The 21,252-nt window shown below is 37.2% G+C and overlaps 24 non-coding genes across 24 annotated transcripts; all 24 read right to left on the reverse strand.

Moving 5' to 3' along the window:
- Window positions 1–283: 283 nt before the first annotated feature.
- On the reverse strand, window positions 284–356 carry TRNAK-UUU (transfer RNA lysine (anticodon UUU)). The gene has a single exon. It is a non-coding gene; the product is annotated as a tRNA-Lys (tRNA).
- Window positions 357–1,361: 1,005 nt separating this feature from the next.
- Window positions 1,362–1,434, reverse strand: TRNAK-UUU (transfer RNA lysine (anticodon UUU)). The gene has a single exon. It is a non-coding gene; the product is annotated as a tRNA-Lys (tRNA).
- Window positions 1,435–1,879: 445 nt separating this feature from the next.
- On the reverse strand, window positions 1,880–1,970 carry TRNAR-UCU (transfer RNA arginine (anticodon UCU)). Its single transcript is given in 2 exon segments — window positions 1,880–1,915; window positions 1,934–1,970. It is a non-coding gene; the product is annotated as a tRNA-Arg (tRNA).
- Window positions 1,971–2,297: 327 nt separating this feature from the next.
- On the reverse strand, window positions 2,298–2,370 carry TRNAK-UUU (transfer RNA lysine (anticodon UUU)). The gene has a single exon. It is a non-coding gene; the product is annotated as a tRNA-Lys (tRNA).
- A 1,005-nt stretch (window positions 2,371–3,375) lies between these two features.
- TRNAK-UUU (transfer RNA lysine (anticodon UUU)) lies at window positions 3,376–3,448 on the reverse strand. The gene has a single exon. It is a non-coding gene; the product is annotated as a tRNA-Lys (tRNA).
- Window positions 3,449–3,893: 445 nt separating this feature from the next.
- Window positions 3,894–3,984, reverse strand: TRNAR-UCU (transfer RNA arginine (anticodon UCU)). Its single transcript is given in 2 exon segments — window positions 3,894–3,929; window positions 3,948–3,984. It is a non-coding gene; the product is annotated as a tRNA-Arg (tRNA).
- Window positions 3,985–4,311: 327 nt separating this feature from the next.
- TRNAK-UUU (transfer RNA lysine (anticodon UUU)) lies at window positions 4,312–4,384 on the reverse strand. Its single transcript has one exon. It is a non-coding gene; the product is annotated as a tRNA-Lys (tRNA).
- A 1,518-nt stretch (window positions 4,385–5,902) lies between these two features.
- On the reverse strand, window positions 5,903–5,993 carry TRNAR-UCU (transfer RNA arginine (anticodon UCU)). Its single transcript is given in 2 exon segments — window positions 5,903–5,938; window positions 5,957–5,993. It is a non-coding gene; the product is annotated as a tRNA-Arg (tRNA).
- Window positions 5,994–6,320: 327 nt separating this feature from the next.
- Window positions 6,321–6,393, reverse strand: TRNAK-UUU (transfer RNA lysine (anticodon UUU)). Its single transcript has one exon. It is a non-coding gene; the product is annotated as a tRNA-Lys (tRNA).
- A 1,005-nt stretch (window positions 6,394–7,398) lies between these two features.
- On the reverse strand, window positions 7,399–7,471 carry TRNAK-UUU (transfer RNA lysine (anticodon UUU)). Its single transcript has one exon. It is a non-coding gene; the product is annotated as a tRNA-Lys (tRNA).
- Window positions 7,472–7,915: 444 nt separating this feature from the next.
- Window positions 7,916–8,006, reverse strand: TRNAR-UCU (transfer RNA arginine (anticodon UCU)). The gene is given in 2 exon segments: window positions 7,916–7,951; window positions 7,970–8,006. It is a non-coding gene; the product is annotated as a tRNA-Arg (tRNA).
- A 327-nt stretch (window positions 8,007–8,333) lies between these two features.
- TRNAK-UUU (transfer RNA lysine (anticodon UUU)) lies at window positions 8,334–8,406 on the reverse strand. Its single transcript has one exon. It is a non-coding gene; the product is annotated as a tRNA-Lys (tRNA).
- Window positions 8,407–9,411: 1,005 nt separating this feature from the next.
- On the reverse strand, window positions 9,412–9,484 carry TRNAK-UUU (transfer RNA lysine (anticodon UUU)). The gene has a single exon. It is a non-coding gene; the product is annotated as a tRNA-Lys (tRNA).
- Window positions 9,485–9,929: 445 nt separating this feature from the next.
- Window positions 9,930–10,020, reverse strand: TRNAR-UCU (transfer RNA arginine (anticodon UCU)). The gene is given in 2 exon segments: window positions 9,930–9,965; window positions 9,984–10,020. It is a non-coding gene; the product is annotated as a tRNA-Arg (tRNA).
- Window positions 10,021–10,347: 327 nt separating this feature from the next.
- TRNAK-UUU (transfer RNA lysine (anticodon UUU)) lies at window positions 10,348–10,420 on the reverse strand. Its single transcript has one exon. It is a non-coding gene; the product is annotated as a tRNA-Lys (tRNA).
- Window positions 10,421–11,938: 1,518 nt separating this feature from the next.
- On the reverse strand, window positions 11,939–12,029 carry TRNAR-UCU (transfer RNA arginine (anticodon UCU)). The gene is given in 2 exon segments: window positions 11,939–11,974; window positions 11,993–12,029. It is a non-coding gene; the product is annotated as a tRNA-Arg (tRNA).
- A 327-nt stretch (window positions 12,030–12,356) lies between these two features.
- Window positions 12,357–12,429, reverse strand: TRNAK-UUU (transfer RNA lysine (anticodon UUU)). Its single transcript has one exon. It is a non-coding gene; the product is annotated as a tRNA-Lys (tRNA).
- A 1,523-nt stretch (window positions 12,430–13,952) lies between these two features.
- On the reverse strand, window positions 13,953–14,043 carry TRNAR-UCU (transfer RNA arginine (anticodon UCU)). Its single transcript is given in 2 exon segments — window positions 13,953–13,988; window positions 14,007–14,043. It is a non-coding gene; the product is annotated as a tRNA-Arg (tRNA).
- A 327-nt stretch (window positions 14,044–14,370) lies between these two features.
- Window positions 14,371–14,443, reverse strand: TRNAK-UUU (transfer RNA lysine (anticodon UUU)). Its single transcript has one exon. It is a non-coding gene; the product is annotated as a tRNA-Lys (tRNA).
- A 1,518-nt stretch (window positions 14,444–15,961) lies between these two features.
- Window positions 15,962–16,052, reverse strand: TRNAR-UCU (transfer RNA arginine (anticodon UCU)). Its single transcript is given in 2 exon segments — window positions 15,962–15,997; window positions 16,016–16,052. It is a non-coding gene; the product is annotated as a tRNA-Arg (tRNA).
- Window positions 16,053–16,379: 327 nt separating this feature from the next.
- Window positions 16,380–16,452, reverse strand: TRNAK-UUU (transfer RNA lysine (anticodon UUU)). The gene has a single exon. It is a non-coding gene; the product is annotated as a tRNA-Lys (tRNA).
- A 1,518-nt stretch (window positions 16,453–17,970) lies between these two features.
- Window positions 17,971–18,061, reverse strand: TRNAR-UCU (transfer RNA arginine (anticodon UCU)). Its single transcript is given in 2 exon segments — window positions 17,971–18,006; window positions 18,025–18,061. It is a non-coding gene; the product is annotated as a tRNA-Arg (tRNA).
- Window positions 18,062–18,388: 327 nt separating this feature from the next.
- On the reverse strand, window positions 18,389–18,461 carry TRNAK-UUU (transfer RNA lysine (anticodon UUU)). Its single transcript has one exon. It is a non-coding gene; the product is annotated as a tRNA-Lys (tRNA).
- A 1,936-nt stretch (window positions 18,462–20,397) lies between these two features.
- On the reverse strand, window positions 20,398–20,470 carry TRNAK-UUU (transfer RNA lysine (anticodon UUU)). The gene has a single exon. It is a non-coding gene; the product is annotated as a tRNA-Lys (tRNA).
- Between the last annotated feature and the right edge of the window lie 782 nt (window positions 20,471–21,252).

Raw genomic sequence — 21,252 nt, forward strand, 5'->3', positions numbered from 1 at the left:
GTTGATCAGCTTTATAAAGTTCATTTGATACTATAACCATGGATTTATTTTGAATATTGAATTGGGGAAATTATATTCACCGTCTCAAGTTACATGATACCTTAGGTAAGTCTACGTACGACTTAAGTTTAGTCAAATGGCACATGATATATGAGGCAGATGTGCATTTCACAACTCCATGAAAGACGTTTTTGCAATTTTAGTAATGGAATATCTTATTCGTCATGCAGGGGAACACAAAAAGAGCATCCAATTAGAGTAATTTTTCTTTAAAGGAAGCAACCGCCTGAACAGGGACTTGAACCCTGGACCCTCAGATTAAAAGTCTGATGCTCTACCGACTGAGCTATCCAGGCTCTGCTATACTCTGTCTTAAAATCAGCTAAACAAATGTGGACGTACACTGACCTACACTCTATGTATTAATATGGTTACATATATTAGCAATCAAATTTGTAGAGTTTAATAACAAATTGATGTTTTAACCCCTTCCATGCTCATGACGAGCTCAGCTCTTCGTGCAGTACACTTGTCGTGTGCTTATGACGAGCTGAGCTCGTCATGGACAATGGATTTACAGATCATTCAGCACAGGAGGAAAATCTCCTGTAGCATTGAAGGTGTTAAGCATTTGAAATTTCAGCAGCACACGTAATCCATTTTAAATCCTGAAATTTGTACTATCTCATTTTCGGCTGACTTAGAAATCATGTGTCTAAAATGACCTTGTGAAATCAATAAAGTGCCAAATACTATTACTACCTACTAAATTACATACATTTTCAGCAGTTTCTTTGGGAACTTCCTCTTGGGCATAGATTATGCAATGTTTTCAAAGCAAACAGTCTCTGTTTAAGTAGACTTTCTTTCACTGCCATTTTGGTAAATGTTTCTGGTGATGCAGACGCAGGCATTGCTTGTTACTGTTTCAATTAGTTATAAAATAAGAGGAGGGATAAAATTGACCCAGCTGGTGTTTGAACACAAAGCCTTTGAATGCTTTTGCTACATTCGTCTAGGACTCCAAGCCGCTATCCATTGCACTAGAGATCCGACCTGATTCAACACGGTGATCAGAGATTCACAAATAAAAAGATGACCTATCAGCTGTTGACCAACTTTATCAAGTTAATCGGACACTACCTTACATTTTGAACATTGAATTGGGTAAAAGATAATCAACATGTCAAACTACATGATACAGTTTGGGTAAATCTTCTTAACCCTTGTCAAAGAATGTAGAAGACAGATGGGTATGTAATGACTTGATTAAGACTTTTTTGAAACATCTCTAATAGGACTCCCCATTCATTGGATCCTGAAAAGAGTATGCAATTGACATACCTTTTCTTTAACCAAGCTGCCTGAACAGGGACTTGAACCCTGGGCCCTCAGATTAAAAGTCTGATGCTCTCCCGACTGAGCTATCCAGGCTTCGAGAGGTCGCTCCACAAAATGACCTTATCAACATTTGGAAGTATCCCAACTATCACTACGTTTCTTAAGATGGTTGCCGGTATTAAGTACTGAATACGCGGAATATAATAATGAATTGGTACTTCAAGCATTTGAAATCTCTTCAGTAAATGTAACCTTATTGTAAGTCCTGAAATTGCTACTATCTAATTTTTTTTGCTGACTTAGAAGTCATATGTTTTTATTGACATTGTAAAATTAAGGAAGGGCCCAAAATCTTACTTCTGAGTAAATTACATTTTCATAAGTACAGCTGCCAATTTCCTCTTCTGCAAAGATTGCGTAATTTGAATAGTATCTATTTAAAATAGACTTCCTTTCACTGCCCTTTTTGGTGAAGCAGAAGCATGCATGCACTGTTTATTACTCTTTTAAACAGTTATGAAATAAATAGGGATAAAACTGACTCTGGTGGGATTCGAACCCACAACCTTTGAATATCTTTTTTACATTCACCTAGAAGTCCAATGCGCTATCCATTGCGCCACAGAGCCAATACGCTCTGATTAGGTGCAGAGATATTCTGAAATGAAATAATGTTGATCAGCTTTATAAAGTTCATTTGATACTATAACCATGGATTTATTTTGAATATTGAATTGGGGAAATTATATTCACCGTCTCAAGTTACATGATACCTTAGGTAAGTCTACGTACGACTTAAGTTTAGTCAAATGGCACATGATATATGAGGCAGATGTGCATTTCACAACTCCATGAAAGACGTTTTTGCAATTTTAGTAATGGAATATCTTATTCGTCATGCAGGGGAACACAAAAAGAGCATCCAATTAGAGTAATTTTTCTTTAAAGGAAGCAACCGCCTGAACAGGGACTTGAACCCTGGACCCTCAGATTAAAAGTCTGATGCTCTACCGACTGAGCTATCCAGGCTCTGCTATACTCTGTCTTAAAATCAGCTAAACAAATGTGGACGTACACTGACCTACACTCTATGTATTAATATGGTTACATATATTAGCAATCAAATTTGTAGAGTTTAATAACAAATTGATGTTTTAACCCCTTCCATGCTCATGACGAGCTCAGCTCTTCGTGCAGTACACTTGTCGTGTGCTTATGACGAGCTGAGCTCGTCATGGACAATAGATTTACAGATCATTCAGCACAGGAGGAAAATCTCCTGTAGCATTGAAGGTGTTAAGCATTTGAAATTTCAGCAGCACACGTAATCCATTTTAAATCCTGAAATTTGTACTATCTCATTTTCGGCTGACTTAGAAATCATGTGTCTAAAATGACCTTGTGAAATCAATAAAGTGCCAAATACTATTACTACCTACTAAATTACATACATTTTCAGCAGTTTCTTTGGGAACTTCCTCTTGGGCATAGATTATGCAATGTTTTCAAAGCAAACAGTCTCTGTTTAAGTAGACTTTCTTTCACTGCCATTTTGGTAAATGTTTCTGGTGATGCAGACGCAGGCATTGCTTGTTACTGTTTCAATTAGTTATAAAATAAGAGGAGGGATAAAATTGACCCAGCTGGTGTTTGAACACAAAGCCTTTGAATGCTTTTGCTACATTCGTCTAGGACTCCAAGCCGCTATCCATTGCACTAGAGATCCGACCTGATTCAACACGGTGATCAGAGATTCACAAATAAAAAGATGACCTATCAGCTGTTGACCAACTTTATCAAGTTAATCGGACACTACCTTACATTTTGAACATTGAATTGGGTAAAAGATAATCAACATGTCAAACTACATGATACAGTTTGGGTAAATCTTCTTAACCCTTGTCAAAGAATGTAGAAGACAGATGGGTATGTAATGACTTGATTAAGACTTTTTTGAAACATCTCTAATAGGACTCCCCATTCATTGGATCCTGAAAAGAGTATGCAATTGACATACCTTTTCTTTAACCAAGCTGCCTGAACAGGGACTTGAACCCTGGGCCCTCAGATTAAAAGTCTGATGCTCTCCCGACTGAGCTATCCAGGCTTCGAGAGGTCGCTCCACAAAATGACCTTATCAACATTTGGAAGTATCCCAACTATCACTACGTTTCTTAAGATGGTTGCCGGTATTAAGTACTGAATACGCGGAATATAATAATGAATTGGTACTTCAAGCATTTGAAATCTCTTCAGTAAATGTAACCTTATTGTAAGTCCTGAAATTGCTACTATCTAATTTTTTTTGCTGACTTAGAAGTCATATGTTTTTATTGACATTGTAAAATTAAGGAAGGGCCCAAAATCTTACTTCTGAGTAAATTACATTTTCATAAGTACAGCTGCCAATTTCCTCTTCTGCAAAGATTGCGTAATTTGAATAGTATCTATTTAAAATAGACTTCCTTTCACTGCCCTTTTTGGTGAAGCAGAAGCATGCATGCACTGTTTATTACTCTTTTAAACAGTTATGAAATAAATAGGGATAAAACTGACTCTGGTGGGATTCGAACCCACAACCTTTGAATATCTTTTTTACATTCACCTAGAAGTCCAATGCGCTATCCATTGCGCCACAGAGCCAATACGCTCTGATTAGGTGCAGAGATATTCTGAAATGAAATAATGTTGATCAGCTTTATAAAGTTCATTTGATACTATAACCATGGATTTATTTTGAATATTGAATTGGGGAAATTATATTCACCGTCTCAAGTTACATGATACCTTAGGTAAGTCTACGTACGACTTAAGTTTAGTCAAATGGCACATGATATATGAGGCAGATGTGCATTTCACAACTCCATGAAAGACGTTTTTGCAATTTTAGTAATGGAATATCTTATTCGTCATGCAGGGGAACACAAAAAGAGCATCCAATTAGAGTAATTTTTCTTTAAAGGAAGCAACCGCCTGAACAGGGACTTGAACCCTGGACCCTCAGATTAAAAGTCTGATGCTCTACCGACTGAGCTATCCAGGCTCTGCTATACTCTGGCTTAAAATCAGCTAAACAAATGTGGACGTACACTGACCTACACTCTATGTATTAATATGGTTACATATATTAGCAATCAAATTTGTAGAGTTTAATAACAAATTGATGTTTTAACCCCTTCCATGCTCATGACGAGCTCAGCTCTTCGTGCAGTACACTTGTCGTGTGCTTATGACGAGCTGAGCTCGTCATGGACAATGGATTTACAGATCATTCAGCACAGGAGGAAAATCTCCTGTAGCATTGAAGGTGTTAAGCATTTGAAATTTCAGCAGCACACGTAATCCATTTTAAATCCTGAAATTTGTACTATCTCATTTTCGGCTGACTTAGAAATCATGTGTCTAAAATGACCTTGTGAAATCAATAAAGTGCCAAATACTATTACTACCTACTAAATTACATACATTTTCAGCAGTTTCTTTGGGAACTTCCTCTTGGGCATAGATTATGCAATGTTTTCAAAGCAAACAGTCTCTGTTTAAGTAGACTTTCTTTCACTGCCATTTTGGTAAATGTTTCTGGTGATGCAGACGCAGGCATTGCTTGTTACTGTTTCAATTAGTTATAAAATAAGAGGAGGGATAAAATTGACCCAGCTGGTGTTTGAACACAAAGCCTTTGAATGCTTTTGCTACATTCGTCTAGGACTCCAAGCCGCTATCCATTGCACTAGAGATCCGACCTGATTCAACACGGTGATCAGAGATTCACAAATAAAAAGATGACCTATCAGCTGTTGACCAACTTTATCAAGTTAATCGGACACTACCTTACATTTTGAACATTGAATTGGGTAAAAGATAATCAACAAACTACATGATACAGTTTGGGTAAGTCTTCTTAACCCTTGTCAAAGAATGTAGAAGACAGATGGGTATGTAATGACTTGATTAAGACTTTTTTGAAACATCTCGAATAGGACTCCCCATTCATTGGATCCTGAAAAGAGTATGCAATTGATATACCTTTTCTTTAACCAAGCCGCCTGAACAGGGACTTGAACCCTGGGCCCTCAGATTAAAAGACTGATGCTCTCCCGACTGAGCTATCCAGGCTCGGAGAGGCCGCTCCACAAAATGACCGTATCAACATTTGGAAGTGTCCCAACTATCACTACATTTCTTAAGATGGTTGCCGGTATTAAGTACTGAATACGCGGAATATAATAATGAATTGGTACTTCAAGCATTTGAAATCTCTTCAGTAAATTTAACCTTATTGTAAGTCCTGAAATTGCTACTATCTCATTTTTTTTGCTGACTTAGAAGTCATATGTTTTTATTGACATTGTAAAATTAAGGAAGGGCCCAAAATCTTACTTCTGAGTAAATTACATTTTCATAAGTACAGCTGCCAATTTCCTCTTCTGCAAAGATTGCGTAATTTGAATAGTATCTATTTAAAATAGACTTCCTTTCACTGCCCTTTTTGGTGAAGCAGAAGCATGCATGCACTGTTTATTACTCTTTTAAACAGTTATGAAATAAATAGGGATAAAACTGACTCTGGTGGGATTCGAACCCACAACCTTTGAATATCTTTTTTACATTCACCTAGAAGTCCAATGCGCTATCCATTGCGCCACAGAGCCAATACGCTCTGATTAGGTGCAGAGATATTCTGAAATGAAATAATGTTGATCAGCTTTATAAAGTTCATTTGATACTATAACCATGGATTTATTTTGAATATTGAATTGGGGAAATTATATTCACCGTCTCAAGTTACATGATACCTTAGGTAAGTCTACGTACGACTTAAGTTTAGTCAAATGGCACATGATATATGAGGCAGATGTGCATTTCACAACTCCATGAAAGACGTTTTTGCAATTTTAGTAATGGAATATCTTATTCGTCATGCAGGGGAACACAAAAAGAGCATCCAATTAGAGTAATTTTTCTTTAAAGGAAGCAACCGCCTGAACAGGGACTTGAACCCTGGACCCTCAGATTAAAAGTCTGATGCTCTACCGACTGAGCTATCCAGGCTCTGCTATACTCTGTCTTAAAATCAGCTAAACAAATGTGGACGTACACTGACCTACACTCTATGTATTAATATGGTTACATATATTAGCAATCAAATTTGTAGAGTTTAATAACAAATTGATGTTTTAACCCCTTCCATGCTCATGACGAGCTCAGCTCTTCGTGCAGTACACTTGTCGTGTGCTTATGACGAGCTGAGCTCGTCATGGACAATGGATTTACAGATCATTCAGCACAGGAGGAAAATCTCCTGTAGCATTGAAGGTGTTAAGCATTTGAAATTTCAGCAGCACACGTAATCCATTTTAAATCCTGAAATTTGTACTATCTCATTTTCGGCTGACTTAGAAATCATGTGTCTAAAATGACCTTGTGAAATCAATAAAGTGCCAAATACTATTACTACCTACTAAATTACATACATTTTCAGCAGTTTCTTTGGGAACTTCCTCTTGGGCATAGATTATGCAATGTTTTCAAAGCAAACAGTCTCTGTTTAAGTAGACTTTCTTTCACTGCCATTTTGGTAAATGTTTCTGGTGATGCAGACGCAGGCATTGCTTGTTACTGTTTCAATTAGTTATAAAATAAGAGGAGGGATAAAATTGACCCAGCTGGTGTTTGAACACAAAGCCTTTGAATGCTTTTGCTACATTCGTCTAGGACTCCAAGCCGCTATCCATTGCACTAGAGATCCGACCTGATTCAACACGGTGATCAGAGATTCACAAATAAAAAGATGACCTATCAGCTGTTGACCAACTTTATCAAGTTAATCGGACACTACCTTACATTTTGAACATTGAATTGGGTAAAAGATAATCAACATGTCAAACTACATGATACAGTTTGGGTAAATCTTCTTAACCCTTGTCAAAGAATGTAGAAGACAGATGGGTATGTAATGACTTGATTAAGACTTTTTTGAAACATCTCTAATAGGACTCCCCATTCATTGGATCCTGAAAAGAGTATGCAATTGACATACCTTTTCTTTAACCAAGCTGCCTGAACAGGGACTTGAACCCTGGGCCCTCAGATTAAAAGTCTGATGCTCTCCCGACTGAGCTATCCAGGCTTCGGAGGTCGCTCCACAAAATGACCTTATCAACATTTGGAAGTATCCCAACTATCACTACGTTTCTTAAGATGGTTGCCGGTATTAAGTACTGAATACGCGGAATATAATAATGAATTGGTACTTCAAGCATTTGAAATCTCTTCAGTAAATGTAACCTTATTGTAAGTCCTGAAATTGCTACTATCTAATTTTTTTTGCTGACTTAGAAGTCATATGTTTTTATTGACATTGTAAAATTAAGGAAGGGCCCAAAATCTTACTTCTGAGTAAATTACATTTTCATAAGTACAGCTGCCAATTTCCTCTTCTGCAAAGATTGCGTAATTTGAATAGTATCTATTTAAAATAGACTTCCTTTCACTGCCCTTTTTGGTGAAGCAGAAGCATGCATGCACTGTTTATTACTCTTTTAAACAGTTATGAAATAAATAGGGATAAAACTGACTCTGGTGGGATTCGAACCCACAACCTTTGAATATCTTTTTTACATTCACCTAGAAGTCCAATGCGCTATCCATTGCGCCACAGAGCCAATACGCTCTGATTAGGTGCAGAGATATTCTGAAATGAAATAATGTTGATCAGCTTTATAAAGTTCATTTGATACTATAACCATGGATTTATTTTGAATATTGAATTGGGGAAATTATATTCACCGTCTCAAGTTACATGATACCTTAGGTAAGTCTACGTACGACTTAAGTTTAGTCAAATGGCACATGATATATGAGGCAGATGTGCATTTCACAACTCCATGAAAGACGTTTTTGCAATTTTAGTAATGGAATATCTTATTCGTCATGCAGGGGAACACAAAAAGAGCATCCAATTAGAGTAATTTTTCTTTAAAGGAAGCAACCGCCTGAACAGGGACTTGAACCCTGGACCCTCAGATTAAAAGTCTGATGCTCTACCGACTGAGCTATCCAGGCTCTGCTATACTCTGTCTTAAAATCAGCTAAACAAATGTGGACGTACACTGACCTACACTCTATGTATTAATATGGTTACATATATTAGCAATCAAATTTGTAGAGTTTAATAACAAATTGATGTTTTAACCCCTTCCATGCTCATGACGAGCTCAGCTCTTCGTGCAGTACACTTGTCGTGTGCTTATGACGAGCTGAGCTCGTCATGGACAATAGATTTACAGATCATTCAGCACAGGAGGAAAATCTCCTGTAGCATTGAAGGTGTTAAGCATTTGAAATTTCAGCAGCACACGTAATCCATTTTAAATCCTGAAATTTGTACTATCTCATTTTCGGCTGACTTAGAAATCATGTGTCTAAAATGACCTTGTGAAATCAATAAAGTGCCAAATACTATTACTACCTACTAAATTACATACATTTTCAGCAGTTTCTTTGGGAACTTCCTCTTGGGCATAGATTATGCAATGTTTTCAAAGCAAACAGTCTCTGTTTAAGTAGACTTTCTTTCACTGCCATTTTGGTAAATGTTTCTGGTGATGCAGACGCAGGCATTGCTTGTTACTGTTTCAATTAGTTATAAAATAAGAGGAGGGATAAAATTGACCCAGCTGGTGTTTGAACACAAAGCCTTTGAATGCTTTTGCTACATTCGTCTAGGACTCCAAGCCGCTATCCATTGCACTAGAGATCCGACCTGATTCAACACGGTGATCAGAGATTCACAAATAAAAAGATGACCTATCAGCTGTTGACCAACTTTATCAAGTTAATCGGACACTACCTTACATTTTGAACATTGAATTGGGTAAAAGATAATCAACATGTCAAACTACATGATACAGTTTGGGTAAATCTTCTTAACCCTTGTCAAAGAATGTAGAAGACAGATGGGTATGTAATGACTTGATTAAGACTTTTTTGAAACATCTCTAATAGGACTCCCCATTCATTGGATCCTGAAAAGAGTATGCAATTGACATACCTTTTCTTTAACCAAGCTGCCTGAACAGGGACTTGAACCCTGGGCCCTCAGATTAAAAGTCTGATGCTCTCCCGACTGAGCTATCCAGGCTTCGAGAGGTCGCTCCACAAAATGACCTTATCAACATTTGGAAGTATCCCAACTATCACTACGTTTCTTAAGATGGTTGCCGGTATTAAGTACTGAATACGCGGAATATAATAATGAATTGGTACTTCAAGCATTTGAAATCTCTTCAGTAAATGTAACCTTATTGTAAGTCCTGAAATTGCTACTATCTAATTTTTTTTGCTGACTTAGAAGTCATATGTTTTTATTGACATTGTAAAATTAAGGAAGGGCCCAAAATCTTACTTCTGAGTAAATTACATTTTCATAAGTACAGCTGCCAATTTCCTCTTCTGCAAAGATTGCGTAATTTGAATAGTATCTATTTAAAATAGACTTCCTTTCACTGCCCTTTTTGGTGAAGCAGAAGCATGCATGCACTGTTTATTACTCTTTTAAACAGTTATGAAATAAATAGGGATAAAACTGACTCTGGTGGGATTCGAACCCACAACCTTTGAATATCTTTTTTACATTCACCTAGAAGTCCAATGCGCTATCCATTGCGCCACAGAGCCAATACGCTCTGATTAGGTGCAGAGATATTCTGAAATGAAATAATGTTGATCAGCTTTATAAAGTTCATTTGATACTATAACCATGGATTTATTTTGAATATTGAATTGGGGAAATTATATTCACCGTCTCAAGTTACATGATACCTTAGGTAAGTCTACGTACGACTTAAGTTTAGTCAAATGGCACATGATATATGAGGCAGATGTGCATTTCACAACTCCATGAAAGACGTTTTTGCAATTTTAGTAATGGAATATCTTATTCGTCATGCAGGGGAACACAAAAAGAGCATCCAATTAGAGTAATTTTTCTTTAAAGGAAGCAACCGCCTGAACAGGGACTTGAACCCTGGACCCTCAGATTAAAAGTCTGATGCTCTACCGACTGAGCTATCCAGGCTCTGCTATACTCTGTCTTAAAATCAGCTAAACAAATGTGGACGTACACTGACCTACACTCTATGTATTAATATGGTTACATATATTAGCAATCAAATTTGTAGAGTTTAATAACAAATTGATGTTTTAACCCCTTCCATGCTCATGACGAGCTCAGCTCTTCGTGCAGTACACTTGTCGTGTGCTTATGACGAGCTGAGCTCGTCATGGACAATGGATTTACAGATCATTCAGCACAGGAGGAAAATCTCCTGTAGCATTGAAGGTGTTAAGCATTTGAAATTTCAGCAGCACACGTAATCCATTTTAAATCCTGAAATTTGTACTATCTCATTTTCGGCTGACTTAGAAATCATGTGTCTAAAATGACCTTGTGAAATCAATAAAGTGCCAAATACTATTACTACCTACTAAATTACATACATTTTCAGCAGTTTCTTTGGGAACTTCCTCTTGGGCATAGATTATGCAATGTTTTCAAAGCAAACAGTCTCTGTTTAAGTAGACTTTCTTTCACTGCCATTTTGGTAAATGTTTCTGGTGATGCAGACGCAGGCATTGCTTGTTACTGTTTCAATTAGTTATAAAATAAGAGGAGGGATAAAATTGACCCAGCTGGTGTTTGAACACAAAGCCTTTGAATGCTTTTGCTACATTCGTCTAGGACTCCAAGCCGCTATCCATTGCACTAGAGATCCGACCTGATTCAACACGGTGATCAGAGATTCACAAATAAAAAGATGACCTATCAGCTGTTGACCAACTTTATCAAGTTAATCGGACACTACCTTACATTTTGAACATTGAATTGGGTAAAAGATAATCAACAAACTACATGATACAGTTTGGGTAAGTCTTCTTAACCCTTGTCAAAGAATGTAGAAGACAGATGGGTATGTAATGACTTGATTAAGACTTTTTTGAAACATCTCGAATAGGACTCCCCATTCATTGGATCCTGAAAAGAGTATGCAATTGATATACCTTTTCTTTAACCAAGCCGCCTGAACAGGGACTTGAACCCTGGGCCCTCAGATTAAAAGACTGATGCTCTCCCGACTGAGCTATCCAGGCTCGGAGAGGCCGCTCCACAAAATGACCGTATCAACATTTGGAAGTGTCCCAACTATCACTACATTTCTTAAGATGGTTGCCGGTATTAAGTACTGAATACGCGGAATATAATAATGAATTGGTACTTCAAGCATTTGAAATCTCTTCAGTAAATTTAACCTTATTGTAAGTCCTGAAATTGCTACTATCTCATTTTTTTTGCTGACTTAGAAGTCATATGTTTTTATTGACATTGTAAAATTAAGGAAGGGCCCAAAATCTTACTTCTGAGTAAATTACATTTTCATAAGTACAGCTGCCAATTTCCTCTTCTGCAAAGATTGCGTAATTTGAATAGTATCTATTTAAAATAGACTTCCTTTCACTGCCCTTTTTGGTGAAGCAGAAGCATGCATGCACTGTTTATTACTCTTTTAAACAGTTATGAAATAAATAGGGATAAAACTGACTCTGGTGGGATTCGAACCCACAACCTTTGAATATCTTTTTTACATTCACCTAGAAGTCCAATGCGCTATCCATTGCGCCACAGAGCCAATACGCTCTAATTAGGTGCAGAGATATTCTGAAATGAAATAATGTTGATCAGCTTTATAAAGTTCATTTGATACTATAACCATGGATTTATTTTGAATATTGAATTGGGGAAATTATATTCACCGTCTCAAGTTACATGATACCTTAGGTAAGTCTACGTACGACTTAAGTTTAGTCAAATGGCACATGATATATGAGGCAGATGTGCATTTCACAACTCCATGAAAGACGTTTTTGCAATTTTAGTAATGGAATATCTTATTCGTCATGCAGGGGAACACAAAAAGAGCATCCAATTAGAGTAATTTTTCTTTAAAGGAAGCAACCGCCTGAACAGGGACTTGAACCCTGGACCCTCAGATTAAAAGTCTGATGCTCTACCGACTGAGCTATCCAGGCTCTGCTATACTCTGTCTTAAAATCAGCTAAACAAATGTGGACGTACACTGACCTACACTCTGTGTATTAATATGGTTACATATATTAGCAATCAAATTTGTAGAGTTTAATAACAAATTGATGTTTTAACCCCTTCCATGCTCATGACGAGCTCAGCTCTTCGTGCAGTACACTTGTCGTGTGCTTATGACGAGCTGAGCTCGTCATGAACAATGGATTTACAGATCATTCAGCACAGGAGGAAAATCTCCTGTAGCATTGAAGGTGTTAAGCATTTGAAATTTCAGCAGCACACGTAATCCATTTTAAATCCTGAAATTTGTACTATCTCATTTTCGGCTGATTTAGAAATCATGTGTCTAAAATGACCTTGTGAAATCAATAAAGTGCCAAATACTATTACTACCTACTAAATTACATACATTTTCAGCAGTTTCTTTGGGAACTTCCTCTTGGGCATAGATTATGCAATGTTTTCAAAGCAAACAGTCTCTGTTTAAGTAGACTTTCTTTCACTGCCATTTTGGTAAATGTTTCTGGTGATGCAGACGCAGGCATTGCTTGTTACTGTTTCAATTAGTTATAAAATAAGAGGAGGGATAAAATTGACCCAGCTGGTGTTTGAACACAAAGCCTTTGAATGCTTTTGCTACATTCGTCTAGGACTCCAAGCCGCTATCCATTGCACTAGAGATCCGACCTGATTCAACACGGTGATCAGAGATTCACAAATAAAAAGATGACCTATCAGCTGTTGACCAACTTTATCAAGTTAATCGGACACTACCTTACATTTTGAACATTGAATTGGGTAAAAGATAATCAACATGTCAAACTACATGATACAGTTTGGGTAAATCTTCTTAACCCTTGTCAAAGAATGTAGAAGACAGATGGGTATGTAATGACTTGATTAAGACTTTTTTGAAACATCTCTAATAGGACTCCCCATTCATTGGATCCTGAAAAGAGTATGCAATTGACATACCTTTTCTTTAACCAAGCCGCCTGAACAGGGACTTGAACCCTGGGCCCTCAGATTAAAAGTCTGATGCTCTCCCGACTGAGCTATCCAGGCTTCGAGAGGTCGCTCCACAAAATGACCTTATCAACATTTGGAAGTGTCCCAACTATCACTACGTTTCTTAAGATGGTTGCCGGTATTAAGTACTGAATACGCGGAATATAATAATGAATTGGTACTTCAAGCATTTGAAATCTCTTCAGTAAATGTAACCTTATTGTAAGTCCTGAAATTGCTACTATCTAATTTTTTTTGCTGACTTAGAAGTCATATGTTTTTATTGACATTGTAAAATTAAGGAAGGGCCCAAAATCTTACTTCTGAGTAAATTACATTTTCATAAGTACAGCTGCCAATTTCCTCTTCTGCAAAGATTGCGTAATTTGAATAGTATCTATTTAAAATAGACTTCCTTTCACTGCCCTTTTTGGTGAAGCAGAAGCATGCATGCACTGTTTATTACTCTTTTAAACAGTTATGAAATAAATAGGGATAAAACTGACTCTGGTGGGATTCGAACCCACAACCTTTGAATATCTTTTTTACATTCACCTAGAAGTCCAATGCGCTATCCATTGCGCCACAGAGCCAATACGCTCTGATTAGGTGCAGAGATATTCTGAAATGAAATAATGTTGATCAGCTTTATAAAGTTCATTTGATACTATAACCATGGATTTATTTTGAATATTGAATTGGGGAAATTATATTCACCGTCTCAAGTTACATGATACCTTAGGTAAGTCTACATACGACTTAAGTTTAGTCAAATGGCACATGATATATGAGGCAGATGTGCATTTCACAACTCCATGAAAGACGTTTTTGCAATTTTAGTAATGGAATATCTTATTCGTCATGCAGGGGAACACAAAAAGAGCATCCAATTAGAGTAATTTTTCTTTAAAGGAAGCAACCGCCTGAACAGGGACTTGAACCCTGGACCCTCAGATTAAAAGTCTGATGCTCTACCGACTGAGCTATCCAGGCTCTGCTATACTCTGTCTTAAAATCAGCTAAACAAATGTGGACGTACACTGACCTACACTCTATGTATTAATATGGTTACATATATTAGCAATCAAATTTGTAGAGTTTAATAACAAATTGATGTTTTAACCCCTTCCATGCTCATGACGAGCTCAGCTCTTCGTGCAGTACACTTGTCGTGTGCTTATGACGAGCTGAGCTCGTCATGGACAATGGATTTACAGATCATTCAGCACAGGAGGAAAATCTCCTGTAGCATTGAAGGTGTTAAGCATTTGAAATTTCAGCAGCACACGTAATCCATTTTAAATCCTGAAATTTGTACTATCTCATTTTCGGCTGACTTAGAAATCATGTGTCTAAAATGACCTTGTGAAATCAATAAAGTGCCAAATACTATTACTACCTACTAAATTACATACATTTTCAGCAGTTTCTTTGGGAACTTCCTCTTGGGCATAGATTATGCAATGTTTTCAAAGCAAACAGTCTCTGTTTAAGTAGACTTTCTTTCACTGCCATTTTGGTAAATGTTTCTGGTGATGCAGACGCAGGCATTGCTTGTTACTGTTTCAATTAGTTATAAAATAAGAGGAGGGATAAAATTGACCCAGCTGGTGTTTGAACACAAAGCCTTTGAATGCTTTTGCTACATTCGTCTAGGACTCCAAGCCGCTATCCATTGCACTAGAGATCCGACCTGATTCAACACGGTGATCAGAGATTCACAAATAAAAAGATGACCTATCAGCTGTTGACCAACTTTATCAAGTTAATCGGACACTACCTTACATTTTGAACATTGAATTGGGTAAAAGATAATCAACAAACTACATGATACAGTTTGGGTAAGTCTTCTTAACCCTTGTCAAAGAATGTAGAAGACAGATGGGTATGTAATGACTTGATTAAGACTTTTTTGAAACATCTCTAATAGGACTCCCCATTCATTGGATCCTGAAAAGAGTATGCAATTGATATACCTTTTCTTTAACCAAGCCGCCTGAACAGGGACTTGAACCCTGGGCCCTCAGATTAAAAGACTGATGCTCTCCCGACTGAGCTATCCAGGCTCGGAGAGGCCGCTCCACAAAATGACCGTATCAACATTTGGAAGTGTCCCAACTATCACTACATTTCTTAAGATGGTTGCCGGTATTAAGTACTGAATACGCGGAATATAATAATGAATTGGTACTTCAAGCATTTGAAATCTCTTCAGTAAATTTAACCTTATTGTAAGTCCTGAAATTGCTACTATCTCATTTTTTTTGCTGACTTAGAAGTCATATGTTTTTATTGACATTGTAAAATTAAGGAAGGGCCCAAAATCTTACTTCTGAGTAAATTACATTTTCATAAGTACAGCTGCCAATTTCCTCTTCTGCAAAGATTGCGTAATTTGAATAGTATCTATTTAAAATAGACTTCCTTTCACTGCCCTTTTTGGTGAAGCAGAAGCATGCATGCACTGTTTATTACTCTTTTAAACAGTTATGAAGTAAATAGGGATAAAACTGACTCTGGTGGGATTCGAACCCACAACCTTTGAATATCTTTTTTACATTCACCTAGAAGTCCAATGCGCTATCCATTGCGCCACAGAGCCAATACGCTCTGATTAGGTGCAGAGATATTCTGAAATGAAATAATGTTGATCAGCTTTATAAAGTTCATTTGATACTATAACCATGGATTTATTTTGAATATTGAATTGGGGAAATTATATTCACCGTCTCAAGTTACATGATACCTTAGGTAAGTCTACGTACGACTTAAGTTTAGTCAAATGGCACATGATATATGAGGCAGATGTGCATTTCACAACTCCATGAAAGACGTTTTTGCAATTTTAGTAATGGAATATCTTATTCGTCATGCAGGGGAACACAAAAAGAGCATCCAATTAGAGTAATTTTTCTTTAAAGGAAGCAACCGCCTGAACAGGGACTTGAACCCTGGACCCTCAGATTAAAAGTCTGATGCTCTACCGACTGAGCTATCCAGGCTCTGCTATACTCTGTCTTAAAATCAGCTAAACAAATGTGGACGTACACTGACCTACACTCTGTGTATTAATATGGTTACATATATTAGCAATCAAATTTGTAGAGTTTAATAACAAATTGATGTTTTAACCCCTTCCATGCTCATGACGAGCTCAGCTCTTCGTGCAGTACACTTGTCGTGTGCTTATGACGAGCTGAGCTCGTCATGAACAATGGATTTACAGATCATTCAGCACAGGAGGAAAATCTCCTGTAGCATTGAAGGTGTTAAGCATTTGAAATTTCAGCAGCACACGTAATCCATTTTAAATCCTGAAATTTGTACTATCTCATTTTCGGCTGACTTAGAAATCATGTGTCTAAAATGACCTTGTGAAATCAATAAAGTGCCAAATACTATTACTACCTACTAAATTACATACATTTTCAGCAGTTTCTTTGGGAACTTCCTCTTGGGCATAGATTATGCAATGTTTTCAAAGCAAACAGTCTCTGTTTAAGTAGACTTTCTTTCACTGCCATTTTGGTAAATGTTTCTGGTGATGCAGACGCAGGCATTGCTTGTTACTGTTTCAATTAGTTATAAAATAAGAGGAGGGATAAAATTGACCCAGCTGGTGTTTGAACACAAAGCCTTTGAATGCTTTTGCTACATTCGTCTAGGACTCCAAGCCGCTATCCATTGCACTAGAGATCCGACCTGATTCAACACGGTGATCAGAGATTCACAAATAAAAAGATGACCTATCAGCTGTTGACCAACTTTATCAAGTTAATCGGACACTACCTTACATTTTGAACATTGAATTGGGTAAAAGATAATCAACAAACTACATGATACAGTTTGGGTAAGTCTTCTTAACCCTTGTCAAAGAATGTAGAAGACAGATGGGTATGTAATGACTTGATTAAGACTTTTTTGAAACATCTCGAATAGGACTCCCCATTCATTGGATCCTGAAAAGAGTATGCAATTGATATACCTTTTCTTTAACCAAGCCGCCTGAACAGGGACTTGAACCCTGGGCCCTCAGATTAAAAGACTGATGCTCTCCCGACTGAGCTATCCAGGCTCGGAGAGGCCGCTCCACAAAATGACCTTATCAACATTTGGAAGTGTCCCAACTATCACTACGTTTCTTAAGATGGTTGCCGGTATTAAGTACTGAATACGCGGAATATAATAATGAATTGGTACTTCAAGCATTTGAAATCTCTTCAGTAAATTTAACCTTATTGTAAGTCCTGAAATTGCTACTATCTCATTTTTTTTGCTGACTTAGAAGTCATATGTTTTTATTGACATTGTAAAATTAAGGAAGGGCCCAAAATCTTACTTCCGAGTAAATTACATTTTCATAAGTACAGCTGCCAATTTCCTCTTCTGCAAAGATTGCGTAATTTGAATAGTATCTATTTAAAATAGACTTCCTTTCACTGCCCTTTTTGGTGAAGCAGAAGCATGCATGCACTGTTTATTACTCTTTTAAACAGTTATGAAGTAAATAGGGATAAAACTGACTCCGGTGGGATTCGAACCCACAACCTTTGAATATCTTTTTTACATTCACCTAGAAGTCCAATGCGCTATCCATTGCGCCACAGAGCCAATACACTCTGATTAGGTGCAGAGATATTCTGAAATGAAATAATGTTGATCAGCTTTATAAAGTTCATTTGATACTATAACCATGGATTTATTTTGAATATTGAATTGGGGAAATTATATTCACCGTCTCAAGTTACATGATACCTTAGGTAAGTCTACGTACGACTTAAGTTTAGTCAAATAGCACATGATATATGAGGCAGATGTGCATTTCACAACTCCATGAAAGACGTTTTTGCAATTTTAGTAATGGAATATCTTATTCGTCATGCAGGGGAACACAAAAAGAGCATCCAATTAGAGTAATTTTTCTTTAAAGGAAGCAACCGCCTGAACAGGGACTTGAACCCTGGACCCTCAGATTAAAAGTCTGATGCTCTACCGACTGAGCTATCCAGGCTCTGCTATACTCTGTCTTAAAATCAGCTAAACAAATGTGGACGTACACTGACCTACACTCTGTGTATTAATATGGTTACATATATTAGCAATCAAATTTGTAGAGTTTAATAACAAATTGATGTTTTAACCCCTTCCATGCTCATGACGAGCTCAGCTCGTCGTGCAGTACACTTGTCGTGTGCTTATGACGAGCTGAGCTCGTCATGAACAATGGATTTACAGATCATTCAGCACAGGAGGAAAATCTCCTGTAGCATTGAAGGTGTTAAGCATTTGAAATTTCAGCAGCACACGTAATCCATTTTAAATCCTGAAATTTGTACTATCTCATTTTCGGCTGACTTAGAAATCATGTGTCTAAAATGACCTTGTGAAATCAATAAAGTGCCAAATACTATTACTACCTACTAAATTACATACATTTTCAGCAGTTTCTTTGGGAACTTCCTCTTGGGCATAGATTATGCAATGTTTTCAAAGCAAACAGTCTCTGTTTAAGTAGACTTTCTTTCACTGCCATTTTGGTAAATGTTTCTGGTGATGCAGACGCAGGCATTGCTTGTTACTGTTTCAATTAGTTATAAAATAAGAGGAGGGATACAATTGACCCAGCTGGTGTTTGAACACAAAGCCTTTGAATGCTTTTGCTACATTCGTCTAGGACTCCAAGCCGCTATCCATTGCACTAGAGATCCGACCTGATTCAACACGGTGATCAGAGATTCACAAATAAAAAGATGACCTATCAGCTGTTGACCAACTTTATCAAGTTAATCGGACACTACCTTACATTTTGAACATTGAATTGGGTAAAAGATAATCAACAAACTACATGATACAGTTTGGGTAAGTCTTCTTAACCCTTGTCAAAGAATGTAGAAGACAGATGGGTATGTAATGACTTGATTAAGACTTTTTTGAAACATCTCGAATAGGACTCCCCATTCATTGGATCCTGAAAAGAGTATGCAATTGATATACCTTTTCTTTAACCAAGCCGCCTGAACAGGGACTTGAACCCTGGGCCCTCAGATTAAAAGACTGATGCTCTCCCGACTGAGCTATCCAGACTCGGAGAGGCCGCTCCACAAAATGACCTTATCAACGTTTGGAAGTGTCCCAACTATCACTACGTTTCTTAAGATGGTTGCCGGTATTAAGTACTGAATACGCGGAATATAATAATGAATTGGTACTTCAAGCATTTGAAATCTCTTCAGTAAATTTAACCTTATTGTAAGTCCTGAAATTGCTACTATCTCATTTTTTTTGCTGACTTAGAAGTCATATGTTTTTATTGACATTGTAAAATTAAGGAAGGGCCCAAAATCTTACTTCTGAGTAAATTACATTTTCATAAGTACAGCTGCCAATTTCCTCTTCTGCAAAGATTGCGTAATTTGAATAGTATCTATTTAAAATAGACTTCCTTTCACTGCCCTTTTTGGTGAAGCAGAAGCATGCATGCACTGTTTATTACTCTTTTAAACAGTTATGAAGTAAATAGGGATAAAACTGACTCTGGTGGGATTTGAACCAACAACCTTTGAATATCTTTTTTACATTCACCTAGAAGTCCAATGCGCTATCCATTGCGCCACAGAGCCAATACGCTCTGATTAGGTGCAGAGATATTCTGAAATGAAATAATGTTGATCAGCTTTATAAAGTTCATTTGAAACTATAACCATGGATTTATTTTGAATATTGAATTGGGGAAATTATATTCACCGTCTCAAGTTACATGATACCTTAGGTAAGTCTACGTACGACTTAAGTTTAGTCAAATGGCACATGATATATGAGGCAGATGTGCATTTCACAACTCCATGAAAGACGTTTTTGCAATTTTAGTAATGGAATATCTTATTCGTCATGCAGGGGAACACAAAAAGAGCATCCAATTAGAGTAATTTTTCTTTAAAGGAAGCAACCGCCTGAACAGGGACTTGAACCCTGGACCCTCAGATTAAAAGTCTGATGCTCTACCGACTGAGCTATCCAGGCTCTGCTATACTCTGTCTTAAAATCAGCTAAACAAATGTGGACGTACACTGACCTACACTCTGTGTATTAATATGGTTACATATATTAGCAATCAAATTTGTAGAGTTTAATAACAAATTGATGTTTTAACCCCTTCCATGCTCATGACGAGCTCAGCTCGTGGTGCAGTACACTTGTCGTGTGCTTATGACGAGCTGAGCTCGTCATGAACAATGGATTTACAGATCATTCAGCACAGGAGGAAAATCTCCTGTAGCATTGAAGGTGTTAAGCATTTGAAATTTCAGCAGCACACGTAATCCATTTTAAATCCTGAAATTTGTACTATCTCATTTTCGGCTGACTTAGAAATCATGTGTCTAAAATGACCTTGTGAAATCAATAAAGTGCCAAATACTATTACTACCTACTAAATTACATACATTTTCAGCAGTTTCTTTGGGAACTTCCTCTTGGGCATAGATTATGCAATGTTTTCAAAGCAAACAGTCTCTGTTTAAGTAGACTTTCTTTCACTGCCATTTTGGTAAATGTTTCTGGTGATGCAGACGCAGGCATTGCTTGTTACTGTTTCAATTAGTTATAAAATAAGAGGAGGGATAAAATTGACCCAGCTGGTGTTTGAACACAAAGCCTTTGAATGCTTTTGCTACATTCGTCTAGGACTCCAAGCCGCTATCCATTGCACTAGAGATCCGACCTGATTCAACACGGTGATCAGAGATTCACAAATAAAAAGATGACCTATCAGCTGTTGACCAACTTTATCAAGTTAATCGGAC

Source organism: Lissotriton helveticus, chromosome 1_1 (genome assembly GCF_964261635.1).
Source record: "Lissotriton helveticus chromosome 1_1, aLisHel1.1, whole genome shotgun sequence".
NCBI lineage: Eukaryota > Metazoa > Chordata > Amphibia > Caudata > Salamandridae > Lissotriton > Lissotriton helveticus.